The sequence below is a fragment of the Mustelus asterias genome, chromosome 10 (assembly GCF_964213995.1).
Source record: "Mustelus asterias chromosome 10, sMusAst1.hap1.1, whole genome shotgun sequence".
In the NCBI taxonomy this organism is placed as follows: Eukaryota; Metazoa; Chordata; class Chondrichthyes; order Carcharhiniformes; family Triakidae; genus Mustelus; species Mustelus asterias.
Window position 1 is genome coordinate 32,483,361 of NC_135810.1, and position 15,523 is coordinate 32,498,883.

At 45.6% G+C, this 15,523-nt stretch overlaps 1 protein-coding gene across 2 annotated transcripts in view; it reads left to right on the forward strand.

The window, feature by feature from the left end:
- gpc6a (glypican 6a) overlaps positions 1–15,523 on the forward strand; it is a 1,457,751-nt gene that overhangs the window by 893,407 nt on the left and 548,821 nt on the right. The window lies entirely within an intron of this gene.

A 15,523-nucleotide genomic window follows, 5' to 3' on the forward strand; every position in this document is an offset into this window, starting at 1 on the left:
ACTGAGGGAGTTGGAAACCCATGAGTATGAAGGAGTCAAGGCAGCTGCACACACATGAAGGAAGAGATTATGGTTACAAACCACCTGTATACATTGACTGAGTGGAAAAACCTCTTTGACAAAGTGCCTGAATGTTGAGTTGGGGCCTTATGACAACATGGGTGCAGTCAATAACATCCTGTATCTGAGCTGAGTGAAGCCTGCTAATTTGGCAAAGTAAGAAGTCTCACAACACCAGGTTAAAGTCCAACAGGTTTATTTGGTAGCAAATACCATAAGCTTTTGGAGCTTGCTACCAAATAAACCTGTTGGACTTTAACCTGGTGTTGTGAGACTTCTTACTGTGCTTACCCCAGTCCAACGCCGGCATCTCCACATCAATTTGACAAAGGCCATGGCTCTCTGCATCTCAGATGCCAAATCTGTAGGAAATGAAAGTGCTGCCACACCCGAGCAGACAAAGCGTTAGTTACAGCGTTAATGCAACTCTACATGCTGACTGGGATATACCAGACAGGTCCCTGATATCCCTGAAAGATCCTCAGGCATAGAATTTGAGAAGCATGGTTACCTTCACAGGGCATGGAGATCGATGGATTGTGGCTCAAATTGCTGTGGATCATGCAATGTATGACTGTCACTACGTCATGGGTTAGTCTCAGTCTCCTTCAATACCGGATCTCCATTATATTGAGGTAGGATGTCCGAGGTCTGTACACCCTACCCACAGGGTAACACCTGGTTGTCGTCACTCTTTCTCTTCCCTGGTGAATATGCCATGATGGAGAGACCCTCTGTTGTGACTAAAGTCTGGGCCAAACCTTTCTGAATTATAACACGAATATACACGGAGAAATCCTTTTCAGTAAACCAGGCGAAGGAAGGAGATATTAAGCCAGAGAATCCTTAATTAAATTCTTGCTTAAGCAATAATGACTTCACACTTAAATTTTGCAATACAGAATAGATTACAGCAGTAGAAGCAATCAGAAGAAACGTGGCCAGGATAAAATGCCAGGGTATTAACACTGAACAGGCAAGGTGAAAAATCACCTGAGAATATCCAGTATACAGATTTAAATGAAATAATGAACTGGATGGACTAAATAACCTTTTCCTCCTTAGATTTCATACAGCCAGACAGAGCTACATCATTTGAATGAAAATAAAAATCAATCGGATACGATAATAGGTAGGTAGGCCACAAGCAGGCAGCACGTGAGGTTTCCAACTCTGGTTCAACAGATGCTCTCCCCACCCAGTCAAACAGTGTTTTCTTCCATCTCAAACCTTTTTGCGTCCAATAAGTGAAAGCATACAGAGAATTATTTTTTTACAAACACACAAGGCATGATTTTAACTTTGCATGGGTGGCTCATTGTTCCACCGGAACAAGCAGAGAGGGGAGCGATTCTTTTGAGGAGAGCTGGAAGGTAAGAGACTTTGATTTTGAACTTTTTCAGAGTTTTTTTTTCCTGAGCAGCAGGAAACAGGAAACCAGAAGTAGGCCGCGGAGAGGCCTGGGAAGGTTTTTGCCCAATAAATTTGAACGGGGAGGAAACCCGAGACATTACATGTGCAATGTCCCCCACCCTCCCCCCTCCTCTAACCTAAAAAAAAGACTCAGAGTGAGAGCAGGTAAGCTTTTTTTTCTTTTGTTTCTTAGTAAGGGAAGTTAGCAGGAATGTCAGTGCAGGCAGTGCAGTGTTCCTCCTGTGGGATGTTTGAGGTGAGGGACACCAGTAGTGTCCCAGCTGAGTACACCTGCAGGAAGTGCACCCAATTCCAGCTCCTTGAAGACCGTGTTAGGGATCTGGAGCTGCAACTGGATGAACTCAGGATCATTCGGGAGGCAGAGACACCTATAGATAGAAGCTACAGGGAGGTAGTTACTCCTAGAAATGAAGAGACGTGGGTGACTGTTAGAAGGGGTGAGAAGCAGTCAGTGCAGCGATCCCCTGTGGCCGTTCCTCTGTATAACAAGTATACCGTTTTGGATACTGTTTGTGGGGGGTGGGGGGGGGGGGGGGAGAAACTTACCAGGGGTAAGCCATGGGGTACAGGTCTCTGGCACAGAGTCTGCCCCTGTTGCTCAGAAGGGAAGGGGGGAGAGGAGTAGAGCATTAGTCCTTGGGGACTCCATCGTTAGGGGGACAGATAGGAGATTCTATGGGAACGAGAGAGACTCACGGTTGGTGTGTTGCCTCCCAGGTGCTGGGGTCCGTGATGTCTCGGATCCTGTTTTAGGGATCCTTAAGGGGGAGGGGGACCAGCCCCAAGTTGTGGTCCACATAGGCACCAAAGACACAGGGAGGAAAAGGGATGGGGATGTAAGGCAGAAATTCAGGGAGTTAGGGTGGAAACTTAGAGCTAGAACAAACAGAGTTGTTATCTCTGGTTTGTTACCTGTGCCACGTGCTAGCGAGGAGAGGAATAGGGAGAGAGAGCAGTTGAACATGTGGCTACAGGAATGGTGCAGGAGGGAGGGATTCAGATACCTGGGTAATTGGGGCTCATTCTGGGGTAGGTGGGACCTCTACAAATGGGATGGTCTACACCTGAACCAGAAGGGTACCAATATCCTGGGGGGGGGGGGGGAATTTGTTAATGCTCTTCGGGAGGGTTTTAACTAATTCAGCAGGGGATGGGAACCTGAATTGTTGCTCCAGTGTACAGGAGGTTGAGAGTAGTGAGGTCAGGAATAAATTTTCAAGGTCGCAGGAGTGTACTGGCAGGCAGGAAGGTGGTTTGAAGTGTGCCTACTTCAACGCCAGGAGCATCTGGAATAAGGTGGGTGAACTTGCAGCATGGGTTGGTACCTGGGACTTCGATGTTGTGGCCATTTTGGAGACATGGATAGAGCAGGGACAGGAATGGTTGTTGCAGGTTCCGGGGTTTAGATGTTTCAGTAAGATCAGGGAAGGTGGTAAAAGAGGGGGAGGTGTGGCATTGTTAGTCAAGGACAGTATTACAGTGGCAGAAAGGACGTTTGTTGAGGACCTGTCGACTGAGGTAGTATGGGCTGAGGTTAGAAACAGGAAAGGAGAGGTCACCCTGTTGGGAGTTTTCTATTGGCCTCCGAAAAGTTCCAGAGATGTAGAGGAAAGGATTGCAAAGATGATTCTGGATAGGAGCAAAAGTACAGTCAGAAGTCTAACAACACCAGGTTAAAGTCCAACAGGTTTATTTGGTAGCAAAAGTCACTAGCTTTCGGAACAGGCTGTTCCTTCGTCAGGTGGGTGGGAGCGAAAGTAACAGGGTAGTGGTTATGGGGGATTTTAACTTTACAAATATTGACTGGAAACACTATAGTTCGAGTACTTTAGAGGGGTCAGTTTTTGTCCAATGTGTGCAGGAGGGTTTCCTGACACAGTATGTGGATGGACCAACAAGAGGCGAGGCCACATTGGATTTGGTACTGGGTAATGAACCAGGCCAGTTGTTAGATTTGGAGGTAGGTGAGCACTTTGGTGATAGTGACCACAATTCGGTTACGTTTACTTTAGCGATGGAAAAGGATAGGTATATACCGCAGAGCAAGAGTTATAGCTGGGGGAAAGGAAATTATGATGCAATTAGGCGAGATTTAGGATGCATAGGATGGGGAAGGAAACTTCAGGGGATGGGCACAATTGAAATGTGGAGCTTGTTCAAGGAACAGCTACTCCGTGTCCTTGAGAAGTATGTACCTGTCAGGCAAGGAGGAAGTGGTCGAGCAAGGGAACCGTGGTTTACTAAAGAAGTTGAATCTCTTGTGAAGAGGGAGAAGGAGACTTATGTAAAGATGAGACGTGAAGGCTCAGTGAGGGCGCTTGAGAGTTACAAGTTAGCCAGGAAGGACCTGAAGAGAGAGTTAAGAAGAGCCAGGAGGGGACATGAGAAGTCTTTGGCAAGTAGGATCAAGGAAAACCCTAAAGCTGTCTATAGGTATATCAGGAATAAAAGAATGACTAGGGTAAGATTAGGGCCAGTCAAGGACAGTAGTGGGAAGTTGTGCGTGGAGTCCGAAGAGATGGGAGAGGCGCTAAATTAATATTTTTCGTCAGTATTCACACAGGAAAAAGACAATATTGTCGAAGAGAATACTGAGATACAGGCCATTGGACTAGACGGGATTGAGGTTCATAAGGAGGAGGTGTTAGCAATTCGAGAAAGTGTGAAAATAGATAAGTCCCCTGGGCCAGATAGGATTTATCCTAGGATTCTCTGGGAGGCTAGGGAGGAGATTGCAGAGCCTTTGGCTCTGATCTTTATGTCATCAAAGAACAAAGAACAATACAGCACAGGAACAGGCCCTTCGGCCCTCCAAGCCCGCGCCGCTCCCTGGTCCAAACTAGACCATTCTTTTGTATCCCTCCATTTCCACTCCGTTCATATGGCTGTCTAGATAAGTCTTAAACGTTCCCAGTGTGTCCGCCTCCACCACCTTGCCTGGCAGCGCATTCCAGGCCCCCACCACCCTCTGTGTAAAATATGTCCGTCTGATATCTGTGTTAAACCTCCCCCCCTTCACCTTGAACCTATGACCCCTCGTGAACGTCACCACCGACCTGGGGAAAAGCTTCCCACCGTTCACCCTATCTATGCCTTTCATAATTTTATACACCTCTATTAAGTCTCCCCTCATCCTCCGTCTTTCCAGGGAGAACAACCCCAGTTTACCCAATCTCTCCTCATAACTAAGCCCCTCCATACCAGGTAACATCCTGGTAAACCTCCTCTGTACTCTCTCCAAAGCCTCCACGTCCTTCTGGTAGTGTGGCGACCAGAACTGGACGCAGTATTCCAGATGCGGCCGAACCAACGTTCTATACATCTGCAACATCAGACCCCAATTTTTATACTCTATGCCCCGTCCTATAAAGGCAAGCATGCCATATGCCTTCTTCACCACCTTCTCCACCTGTGACGTCACTTTCAAGGATCTGTGGACTTGCACACCCAGGTCCCTCTGCGTATCTACACCCTTTATGGTTCTGCCACTTATCATATAGCTCCTCCCTACATTATTGCTACCAAAATGCATCACTTCGCATTTATCAGGATTGAACTCCATCTGCCATTTCTTTGCCCAAATTTCCAGCCTATCTATATCCTTCTGTAGCTTCTGACAATGCTCCTCACTATCTGCAAGTCCTGCCAATTTTGTGTCATCCGCAAACTTACTGATCACCCCAGTTACACCTTCTTCCAGATCATTTATATAAATCACAAACAGCAGAGGTCCCAATACAGAGCCCTGTGGAACACCACTAGTCACAGGCCTCCAGCCGGAAAAAGACCCTTCCACTACCACCCGCTGTCTTCTGTGACCAAGCCAGTTCTCCACCCATCTAGCCACCTCCCCCTTTATCCCATGAGATCCAACCTTTTTCACCAGCCTACCATGAGGGACTTTGTCAAACGCTTTACTAAAGTCCATATAGACGACATCCACGGCCCTTCCCTCGTCAACCATTTTGGTCACTTCTTCAAAAAACTCCACCAGGTTAGTGAGGCATGACCTCCCTCTCACAAAACCATGCTGACTATCGTTAATGAGTTTATTCCTTTCTAAATGCGCATACATCCTATCTCTAAGAATCTTCTTCAACAACTTCCCCACCACGGACGTCAAGCTCACCGGCCTATAATTACCCGGGTTATCCTTCCTACCCTTCTTAAATAACGGGACCACATTAGCTATCCTCCAATCCTCTGGGACCTCACCTGCGTCCAGTGACGAGACAAAGATTTGCGTCAGAGGCCCAGCGATTTCATCTCTCGTCTCCCTGAGCAGCCTTGGATAGATTCCATCAGGCCCTGGGGATTTGTCAGTCTTTAAATTCTCTAACAAACCTAACACTTCCTCCTTTGTAATGGAGATTTTCTCCAACGGTTCAACACTCCCCTCCGAGACACTCCCAGTCAACACATCCCTCTCCTTTGTGAATACCAACGCAAAGTATTCATTTAGGATCTCCCCTACTTCTTTGGGCTCCAAGCATAATTCCCCACTTTTGTCCCTGAGAGGTCCGATTTTTTCCCTGACAATCCTTTTGTTCCTAACGTATGAATAAAATGCCTTGGGATTCTCCTTAATCCTGTCTGCCAAGAACATTTCGTGACCCCTTTTTGCTCTTCTAATTCCCCGTTTGAGTTCTTTCCTACTTTCTTTGTATTCCTCCAGAGCTCCCTCCGTTTTTAGCTGCCTGGACCTACCATACGCCTCTCTTTTCTTTTTGACCAGTCCCTCAATTTCCCTGGTTATCCACGGTTCTCGAATCCTACCCTTCCTATCCTTCTTTTAAACAGGCACATGCCTGTCCTGTAGCCCTACCAACTGTTCCTTAAAAGACTCCCACATGCCAGATGTGGATTTACCCTCAAACAGCCTCTCCCAATCAACAGCTGCCAATTTCTGCCTAATCCCACTAAAGTTAGCCTTCCCCCAATCCAACACCTTACCCTTGGGACACCACTCATCCTTTTCCATCACTATCCTAAAGCTAACAGAATTGTGGTCACTATTTGCCACATGTTCCCCTACCGAAACTTTGAAGACCTGACCGGGCTCATTCCCCAGTACGAGGTCCAGTATAGCCCCCTCTCTCGTCGGGCTATCTACATATTGTTCCAAAGAACCCTCCTGTACGCATTTTACAAATATCTCCCCATTCAGAGTCCCTGCTCTCAGCGATTTCCAGTCTATACCAGGGAAATTGAAGTCTCCCACTACAACAACCCTATTTTTCCTGCACCTATCCAGTATCTCCTGACATATCCATTCTTCCACTTCCCTTGGGCTGTTGGGGGGCCTGTAGTACACCCCCAACATAGTGACTGCGCCCTTCCTGTTTCTAAGCTCCACCCAGAGTGACTCGTTACACGACCCCTCTGAATTGTCCTCCCTCTGCACCGCTGTAATATGCTCTCCAACTAATACTGCTACTCCCCCACCTCTTTTGGCCCCTCCTCCGTCTCGCCTAAAACACTTGTACCCCGGAATATTCAGCTGCCAGTCCTGTCCCTCTTTCAACCAAGTCTCTGTCACCGCAACCACATTCAAATTCCTCGTGAGCATTAAGGCCCTAAGTTCATCTGTCTTACCTGCTACGCTCCTTGCATTGAAGTATAAGCACTCCAGACCTCCAGGCCCAGTGAGGTCATCCTCCCCCAGAGTGCTCTTCTTCTTTGCCAGCCTTGTCTACAGGAATAGTGCCAGAAGACTGGAGGATAGCAAATGCTGTCCCCTTGTTCAAGAAGGGGAGTAGAGACAACCCTGGTAATTATAGACCAGTGAGCCTTACTTCTGTTGTGCGCAAAGTATTGGAAAGGATTATAAGAGATAGGATTTATAATCACTTAGAAAGGAATAATTTGATTAGGGATAGTCAACACGGTTTTGTGAAGGGTAGGTCGTGCCTCACAAACCTTATTGAGTTCTTTGAGAAGATGACCAAAGAGAGGGTAAAGCAGTTGATGTGGTATATATCGATTTCAGTAAAACGTTTGATAAGGTTCCCCACGGTGAGCTATTCCAGAAAATACGGAGGTGTGGGATTGAGGGTGATTGAGCAGTTTGGATTAGAAATTGGCTCGCTGTAAGAAGACAGAGGGTGGTGATTGATGGGAAATGTTCATCCTGGAGTTCAGTTACTAGTGGTGTACCGCAAGGATCTGTTTTGGGGCCACAGCCGTTTGTCATTTTTATAAATGACCTCGATGAGGGCGTAGAACGATGGGTTAATAAATTTGCGGATGGTACTAAAGTCCATGGAGTTGTGGACAATGCGGAAGGATGTTGCAGGTTGCAGAGGGACATAGATAAGCTGCAGAGCTGGGCTGAGAGGTGGCAAATGGAATTCAATGCGGAAAAGTGTGAGGTGATTCACTTTGGAAGGAGTAAGAGGAATACAGAGTACAGGGCTAATGGTAAGATACTTGGTCGTGTGGATAAGCAGAGAGATCTCAGTGTCCATGTGCATAGATCCCTGAAAGTTGGCACCCAGGTTGATATAGTTGTTAAGAAGGCGTACAGCGTGTTAGCTTTTATTGGGAGAGGGATTGAGTTTCGGAGCCATGAGGTCATGTTGCAGCTGCAAAAAACTCTGGTGCGGCTGCACTTGGAGTATTGCGCACAGTTCTAGTCGCCGCATTATAGGAAGGATGTGGAAGCATTGGAAAGGGTGCAGAGAAGATTTACCAGGATGTTGCCTGGTATGGTGGGAAGGTCTTATGAGGAAAGGCTGAGGGACTTGAGGCTGTTTTCGTTAGAGAGAAGAAGGTTAAGAGGTGACTTAATAGAGGCATACAAGATGATCAGAGGATTAGATAGGGTGGACAGTGAGAGTCTTTTTCCTCGGATGGTGATGGCTAGCACGAGGGGACATAGCTTTAAATTGAGGGGTGCTGGATATAGGACAGATGTCAGAGGTAGGTTCTTTACTCAGAGAGTAGTAAGGGCGTGGAGTGCCCTGCCTGCAACAGTAGTGGACTCGCCAACATTAAGGGCATTTAAATGGTCATTGGATAAACATATGGATGATATTGGAATAGTGTAGGTTAGATGGGCTTTAGATTGGTTTCACAGGTTGGCGCAACATCGAGGGCCGAAGGGCCTGTACTGCGTTGTAATGTTCTATGTTCTATGATGGCACAGTTGCCTCACAGTGTCAGGGACCCAGATTTGATTCCCGGCTTGGGTCACTGTCTGTGTGGAGTCTGCACATTCTCCCCGTGTCTGTGTGGGTTTCCTCCAGTTGCTCTGATTTTCTCCCACAGTCCGAAAGACGTGCAGGTTAGGTGAATTGTCCATGCTGAATTCTCCCTCAGGGTACCTGAACAGGGGCCGGAGTGTGGCGACGAGGGAATGTTCATAGTAACCTCATTGCAGTGTTAATGTAAGCCTACTTGTGACACAAATAAGTAAACTTTGTAAGTGGATGTATTTTGAATCAGTTAAAACCTCAGTGTTTTTAATGTGACTATGATTTTTCTCCTGGGTTGATTGCAGCGGTGTACAGGAGGTTGTCTTGCATTTTTAGAAACTCCAGCACTCCTGGACACTGATAACCTTTGTGTCAAACTGAAAGCTCTATCACTATCACTGGAGATTATTACCTAGAGTGAACAGATTGAAGTAAAGCAATGGTGCCATACTCTGGCTTTTATCTGTTTTTATCTAACTTATTTCTCTTTCTTTGTTCACCAATTTCCCAAACGCTGCTTCTTCTCTCCTGAAACTGTTATTTTCTTGCTGAGGTACAGTTTCACAAGACGTGCTCACTCCATTGAGTCATCAATTGTGTGCTAGCCCAGCCAATACCTGTCAGAAAACCATTTAACAGTGGTTAGCATCATAACTGAGCCAATGCAATTGCCCCTTCCTAACCCAGGGGTGCTGAATTCCAGTTGTGGCTGATCCAGGTGAAAAGAGCTAACTCAGAACAAACTTGAGATGAAACATGGGATCCTTTTGGTCAGTATGACTCCCCTACTCACTGTTAATCATTTGAATCAGTCGAGGGATATTTATGATTTGTGTTTCTTCACAGTATAGGAAGAAAGAATTTGGAGCACTTTGGTTGATCATAGAAACCCTACAGTACAGAAAGAGACCATTCGGCCCATCGAGTCTGCACCGACCACAATCCCACCCAGGCCCTACCCCCATATCCCTACATATTTACCCACTAATCCCTCTAACTTACGCATCTCAGGACACTAAGGGCAATTTTTAGCATAGCCAATCAACCTAACCCGCACATCTTTGGACTGTGGGAGGAAACCGGAGCACCCAGAGGAAACCCACGCAGACAGGAGGAGAATGTGCAAACTCCACACAGACAGTGACCCAAGCCGGGAATCGAACCCAGGTCCCTGGAGCTATGAAGCAGCAGCGCTAACCACAGTGCTACCGTGCCGCCACCGTGCCGTGCTTCAGGAGAGAAGAAGTTCAATTCCCCTCTAATATGTCACCATCAACACCCGATTCACATTCTGATTAGACTTGGCATATTTTGGAAATGATCTGAATTACATTACCGTACTTAATAATAAGTGAGACATCAAATAGAAGTATGTTCTTCATTTTTTTCGTACTAAAAATACTCATGGAGCCTGGTTCAGTCAAAAAGTATTGAAATTCTTTATTTTAAAATTATTTTAACAATAATTAAGATACCAATTTCACTCTTTGCATATTTCTTCTTGTATAAATAGTCTATTATAACAGTATTCCTTAGAAACTGGGTCACGTTGTAGATGGAACATGCAAATGCACATCTATAATTCACTGAACTCCAACTGAGCCAAAGTAGTAAACCTGACTGTCATCTCAGAGTGGCTCCATAGATTTCCAATGTTTCAGCTATAAAACAGTCAGATTTTTTGAAGAAAATGTCAAATTTAATGTTACGCACTCCCAATGGTAAAAACGAAAAGAAAGCATTTGGCTTTATACAGCATCTTTAACAATCTCAGGGCGAACAAAGTGTTTTGCAGCCAGTGATATACTTTTGAAGTGTAGTTAGAACATAGAACATAGAACATTACAGCGCAGAACAGGCCCTTCGGCCCACGATGTTGCACCGACCAGTTAAAAAAAAAAACTGTGACCCTCCAACCTAAACCAATTTCTTTTCGTCCATGAACCTATCTACGGATCTCTTAAACGCCCCCAAACTAGGCGCATTTACTACTGATGCTGGCAGGGCATTCCAATCCCTCACCACCCTCTGGGTAAAGAACCTACCCCTGACATCGGTTCTATAACTACCCCCCCTCAATTTAAAGCCATGCCCCCTCGTGCTGGATTTCTCCATCAGAGGAAAAAGGCTATCACTATCCACCCTATCTAAACCTCTAATCATCTTATATGTTTCAATAAGATCCCCTCTTAGCCGCCGCCTTTCCAGCGAAAAATCCCAAATCCCTCAGCCTCTCCTCATAGGATCTCCCCTCCATACCAGGCAACATCCTGGTAAACCTCCTCTGCACCCTCTCCAAAGCCTCCACATCCTTCCTGTAATGTGGGGACCAGAACTGCACACAGTACTCCAAGTGCGGCCGCACCAGAGTTGTGTACAGTTGCAACATAACGCTACGACTCCTAAATTCAATCCCCCTACCAATAAACGCCAAGACACCATATGCCTTCTTAACAACCTTATCTACTTGATTCCCAACTTTCAGGGATCTATGCACACATACACCTAGATCCCTCTGCTCCTCCACACTATTCAAAGTCCTCCCGTTAGCCCTATACTCAACACATCTGTTATTCCTACCAAAGTGAATTACCTCACACTTCTCCGCATTAAACTCCATCCGCCACCTCTCGGCCCAACTTTGCAACCTGTCTAAGTCTTCCTGCAAACTACGACACCCTTCCTCACTGTCTACCACACCACCGACTTTGGTGTCATCAGCAAATTTGCTAATCCACCCAACTATACCCTCATCCAGATCATTAATAAATATTACAAACAGCAGTGGCCCCAAAACAGATCCCTGAGGTACACCACTTGTAACCGCACTCCATGATGAATATTTACTATCAACCACCACCCTCTGTTTCCTATCCGCTAGCCAATTCCTGATCCAATTTCCTAGATCACCCCCAATCCCATACATCTGCATTTTCTGCAGAAGCCTACCATGGTGAACCTTATCAAACGCCTTACTAAAATCCATATATACCACGTCCACTGCCTTGCCCCCATCCACCTCCTTGGTCACTTTCTCAAAAAACTCAATAAGGTTAGTAAGGCACGACCTACCTGCCACAAAACCATGCTGACTATCACCTATCAATTCATTACTCTCCAAATAACTATAAATCCTATCCCTTATAATTTTTTCCAACATCTTGCCGACAACAGAAGTGAGACTCACCGGTCTATAATTCCCGGGGAAGTCTCTGTTCCCCTTCTTAAACAATGGGACAACATTCGCTAACCTCCAATCTTCTGGTACTATACCAGAGGCCAACGACGACCTGAAGATCAGAGCCAGAGGCTCTGCAATCACTTCTCTTGCCTCCCAGAGAATCCTTGGATAAATCCCATCCGGACCAGGGGATTTATCTATTTTCAGACCCTCCAGAATATCCTGCACATCCTCCTTATCAACTGTAATACTGTCTATTCTACTCCCTTGCAACCCAGTGTCCTCCTCAGCTATATTCATGTCCCCTTGCGTGAACACCGAAGTTGCTGATGTAATGTAGGAATTGTGGCAATCAATTTGGCAAGTTTCCATAAAGACTAATGTGACAATGGCCAGATAATTTGTATCACTGACATTGGTTGAGTATAAGTATTCTTTGCAAGTGTGACCCTGACATTCCAGTCACTTGCCATTTTAAATCTCTGTCTCAGTCCCTCACTGATCTGTGTCCCTGCCACACTCTGACCCTCTGTCCCTGCCACACTCTGACCCTCTGTCCCTGCCACACTCTGACCCTCTGTCCCTGCCACACTCTGACCCTCTGTCCCTGCCACACTCTGACCCTCTGTCCCTGCCACACTCTGACCCTCTGTCCCTGCCACACTCTGACCCTGCCACACTCTGACCCTCTGTCCCTGCCACATCTGACCTTTCTGTCTCAGCACTGTGACCCCTCTGTCTCAGTCCCACTCTGACCTCTCTGTCCTTGGCTCCTGCACTTTCCTGATGAAGATCTACAAACCTTGAAGAACAGGACTTCATATTTTGTTTCGGCACTTTGCAGCTTCCGGACTCAAAAGTGAGTTCAACGATTTCTGATCAGAATGCACTGTTTTTCAGATACCAGGTGCTAATAATAATTTTGCTGATGCCATTTACAGTTACTCTAGATCCATCTTTTATTTCTCATTGTTACTACCTTTTTCTTGCACCATCATCTTTTTGCCCAGAGTCGGAGAGTCATAGGGGTTTACAGCATGGAAACAGATCCGTCGGCCCAACTTGTCCATACCGCCCTTTTTTTAAAACTCCTAAACTCGTCCCAATTGCCCACATTTGGCCCATATCCCTCTATAGCCATCTTACCCATGTAAACTGTCTAAGCGCTTTTTACAAGACAAAATTGTACCCGCCTCTACTACCACCTCTGGCAGCTTGTTCCAGACACTCACCACCCTCTGTGAAAAAATTGCCCCTCTGGGCCCTTTTGTATCTCTCCTTCCTCACCTTAAACCTATGCCCTCTGGTTTTAGACTCCCCTACCTTTAGGAAAAGATATTGACTTTCTAGCTGATCTATGCCCCTCATTATTTTATAGACCTCTATAAGATCACACCTCAGCCTCCTACGCTCCAGAGAAAAAAGTCCCAGTCTATCAAGCCTTCCTTATAACTCAAACCATCAAGTCCCGGTGGCATCCTAGTAAATCTCTTCTGCACTCTTTCTAGTTTAATAATATCCTTTCTACAATAGGGTGACCAGAACTGTACACAGTATTCCAAGTGTGGCCTTACCAATGTCTTGTACAAGTTTAACAAGACGTCCCAACTCCTGTATTCAATGTTCTGACCAATGAAACCAAGCATGCCGAATGCCTTTTTCACCACTCTGTCCACCTGTGACCCCACTTTCAAGGAGCTATGAACATGTACCACTAGATCTCTTAGTTCTGTAACTCTCCCCAATGCCCTACCATCAACTGAGTAAGTCCTGCCCTGGTTCAATCTACCAAAATGCATCACCTCGCATTTATCTAAATTAAACTCCATTCGTCAGCCCACTGGCCCAATTGATCAAGATCTCGTTGCAATCAGAGATAGCTTTCTTCACTGTCCACTATGCCTACAATCTTGGTGTCATCTGCAAACTTACTAACCATGCCTCCTATATTCTCATCCAAATTATTAATACAAATGACAAGTAACAGTGGACCCAGCATCGATCCCTGAGGCACACCGCTAAATTTACTTTATATTATACTGGGAGACAGAGTAGAACATTGTGTAATTTGCTCACATTGAAAATGATCATGCACTGCTGTGCCAAACTTTATCATCATATGCCAACCATGATACAAAAAAGAATGAGGTGAATTTTACCATTCCACTTGCCACGAGAATTGGAGCGGGCGAGGGCAAACCATGGAAAGGCCCGTTGACTTCGGGCAGGTTTCGGGGCTAGCGCGGGCAGATAATCCACCCAAAGTTTCTTACAGAGCGGACGCGATGGGCCGAAAAGCCTAATTCTGCTCCTATACCTTATGGTCCTAATTAAAAGTAAAACTCCTTGCCCAAAGCTATCCTCGAGACCTGTGAGTAAATGTACTGGCGCATATGTTACTGTGACCCTTGCAGACCAAGAATCTCCAAAGTTTGATCTACAGCCTGAGCTCAGGTAGCGGTCATGCTCTTGAATCTAATTAACCTCAGGGTCCTTGAGCAAGAGATGGGAATAATAAGCTCGCTAGATCCTGCTTTTGATCATTGTCCAGCAAATGTAATTGGAAAATTTATATTTATGGATTTTGGCTGAGGACAGAGATAGACTTGGCTGTGACACTGTGCATGAGGAATGACAAGGAGATTTCTGGAGGTTGCTGCTGTCTGTGGAATGTTACCCAAGTAATCTTACCTTCAAGACAGTTGGGAAAGCAAATGGAGAAAAATCTCTTGTTATATAACACCATGGAGCTTTTAGTTATGTGGATGGGTTTAAAACCTTGTCTAATTTTCTCATATGGAAAGAAATTTAGGATTGCAAAGCTCACTTAAAACAGACAAATAATTGGTACAGAACTCTCCTTTTCTGCTACAGATTTATTTCATTTTCTACAAAAAGAGTTAACCCAGACTCGACAGAGCTTGGTCGCAGTGTATAGGGTACATTACACTTACAGCATCACGAGTACACACACATTTACAGTTTCCATCTTCTTGCCATGGCTTTTTAAAATCAACTTTTCATTTGGCAAAATGGAGCTGACGTTTCAAAGCTGTGTGGTAGCAGCCTGTCACTAATCATAAACTATCAGAGGGCAATCATCCTACTGCATTCATCTGTGCTGCATGGCTACCTCGCTGTGGAATGAGTGACCTCTAGTGTTGGTATCAGCATACAGAACATTCACAGAATTAGAAAAACAAACACAAGACTGGACGGCAATTATTGGCAACTATGACAAGAAGGATCTTGTTATTTACGTTATTTTAAAACTTGTAAGAGCTAATTTTATATCTGTGGCTGATAAATAGCAGCTTTCACAAACTGTGAATGTTCCAGTGGATTACTTGAGAAATTTGATTTCTAAACACTGATGGAAGTGAAAGAACTGAGCCAGGAAACTTGGTTCTGTAGCACAGCTGAGGACTATGCGACAATGGAAGCCCCAAACTAAAAGAAATGACACTTACCACTTTTCAGCACAGCTTGTGGAGCGCTCCATGCTGGACAGGACATTAACAGGGGCATCATGCTAGTTTATGGACCCTCACATATGTGTGCTGTGCAGGATAGGCACCTACTGTGGGTGTACTGTGCTGGACAGGGACTTTCTGTGGATGTACTGTGCTGGACAGGGAAGTTGTGGAGGTGC